Source organism: Hipposideros armiger, unplaced genomic scaffold (genome assembly GCF_001890085.2).
Source record: "Hipposideros armiger isolate ML-2016 unplaced genomic scaffold, ASM189008v1 scaffold_1638, whole genome shotgun sequence".
Taxonomy (NCBI): Eukaryota; Metazoa; Chordata; class Mammalia; order Chiroptera; family Hipposideridae; genus Hipposideros; species Hipposideros armiger.
In genome coordinates this window covers 49469-52073 of record NW_017732988.1, presented here as the reverse complement: position 1 = coordinate 52073, position 2605 = coordinate 49469, and positions in this window count along the sequence as shown.

Here is a 2605-nt window from a genome sequence, read left to right as displayed (position 1 = left end):
ACTCAAACAGATAGTTTTACACCCATATTCATAGGAGCTTTGTTCATAATAGCCAAATGGTGGAAGCAACCTACATGTCTATCAATGAACAAATGGACAAAAAAAATGTTGTATATGCATACAATAGAATATTATTCAGCCTTAAAAAGGAAGAAAATTCTCACACATACAACATGGATAAAACTTGAGGACATGATGCTAAGTGAAATAAGCCAGACACAAAAGAACTAATATTGTATGATTCCATTTTTATGAAGTACCTAGAGTAGTCACACTCATAAAGACAGGAAGCAGAATAGAGGTTACCAAGTCCTGGGGTAACAGGGAGTTATTGTTGAATGGATACAGTTTCAGTTTGGATGATGACAAAAATCTGGAGATGGATGGTGGTGATGGTTGCACAACAATGTGAATATACTTAATTTTACTCAACTGTACACTTAAAATGGTTTAAATGGTAAATTTTATGTGTATTTTACCACAATCTTAAAAACTAGCAATTTAAGCATAAAACTTAGAGATACAGAGGTAAATACTGAAAAAAATAAACTCTAAGATTTGCAAGTGCTTTCCTCTGAGGATGGGAAAATGGTGGGGGTAGAGATGCTATTTTCAAACAAGCTTTGTAAAACTATTTATGTCTTTAAATTATGTGCATGTAAAATTTTTATAATACTATAAACAAATAACAATCATAATAAATTTGAAATAATTTTAAGTCCTTCAATTTTATAGATGTAACCAAATCATGAACAGGTTAGGACCCTTGGCCACGGTAACCCAAATCAGATAGTGGCAGATTAAGGAGTTGAACCAACAAGTTCTAAATCAGCATTTTATCACGATAATACATTTCATCCTACAGTAACATCTTCCTGAATATTCCAAAATAAACTTCTGGGAGTCCTGCCTTAACCCTTCTTTACTTCATGCTGTATTAAATGTGTAATAATGCTACAGATTTTCCATTTTACCTAGCATTATTTGTTAAAAATGAACTTTTTCTAATCTGAAGTACTTTTGAAGAAACACGCTTTTCCTAATTTTTCTCCTCTATCTTTATAATTCAAATTGAACAGCATTTTTGAGTCCTGCATTCAGTATTGCTCCCTAAATGATTGGAAAGTCTTTGCTATGGATGAACAAGACTCGTCCTTTATTTCTTGTGCAGAGTGTTTTTTACTGAGTATAAAACTTGACCATGGTGACTTTGATGGCAACAGAAAGCATTTCCATTTCAATTCAACCCAAGTCACCAGTTTAATATTAATTTTAATGCTAATTTTTTCCATTACAAATATGATACCATTATAAAGAGTGGCTAGACTAAGCAATGATATATAATTTACCATGCTTCAGACTTTAGAATAAAACCCTATGTGGGCAATGCTTCCAACAATACTCCATTAGTTATAAGTTGAACATATACTAATGGGCATCTCTAAAATAATTTTTTAAAGAAGTGTAAGAACCTGTCATGAGTATATCCTCCAACACTACAAAGTGCCTTTTCCCAGAATAATGTGCTTGATAAGTCATCAATCTTAGAACTCTAAATAAGATTTATTATACTTTTAAGATATCACTCCTTATTACAAAAGTGTAGATTACTGTGTACTGTTTCTTTTTTTTTTAAATAAAAACGGGAACTACTTTTTTTTTTTNAAATGATAATAAAAAAGTTTTAAAACAAGATAAAAAGAATGAGAGAGGAAGTATTGCAACAAAATATTGTAAGCTGGAAAATGAGTGGTAATTGACTCAAATAGCTGACTTAGATCTAAATCCTACACCTACAGACGGGAAGTTAGAAGCAACCCAGTTCACTACAGAATCCCAGAAATATCCTGAATTGGCAGCACCAGGCACCTCTGAAAGTAGGGGCAAACATAGGGCTATTGAAGGATTGAATTAATGTCTGTTTAAGAAACTGTTAGGTCCTCAGGTCACTCTCTTCCGCTCTGCACAGATCAATTGTTTCTCCACCAGCCCATCCAAATACTGGAAGTTTGCTCTCTGGAGATAGAAAACAGAGTTTCTGGACTAGGGGATGTTAGGCACAGTTGAGGGCAGGGGTATTGTACTGAACCCAGAGGTATTAATAGAATGTTTACATACAGAATGTTGAGGAGACTCCCCGATCTCTTTTTCTGATGAGCTCCAGAATGAAGGGCTATATCTTTTAAGAAGAATATTGGAAAACACTTCTCCGGGGAGCATGAGTAGTGTAAATTAATATATCTAAAGATACCCACAAAATTTCCCTGCCAAATCACCCTTCGTTAAGTCCCATAGTCAACAAGCCCAGAGCTTCCAGTCAGCTCAGAGCTCTTAAATATGAGCAAATGGACAGGGATCACCAGATGTCTGAAGGAAAACCTGTCGCATAAAAGAGACTCAAACAGAGGAATGGGGGTGGGAGGCAACTTGGAGAAATAGAGAACATGTACCCAAAATAAGGACTTCAATAATTACAATGAATGTGCTCAGAAAGATAGGAAAAGTTATTTTACCCATAAAAAAAGAACAAGACACTATCTGATTTCAAGACTTATTATAAAGTTATATCAATGAAGACAGTGTGATATTGGTGAAAGACTAAACA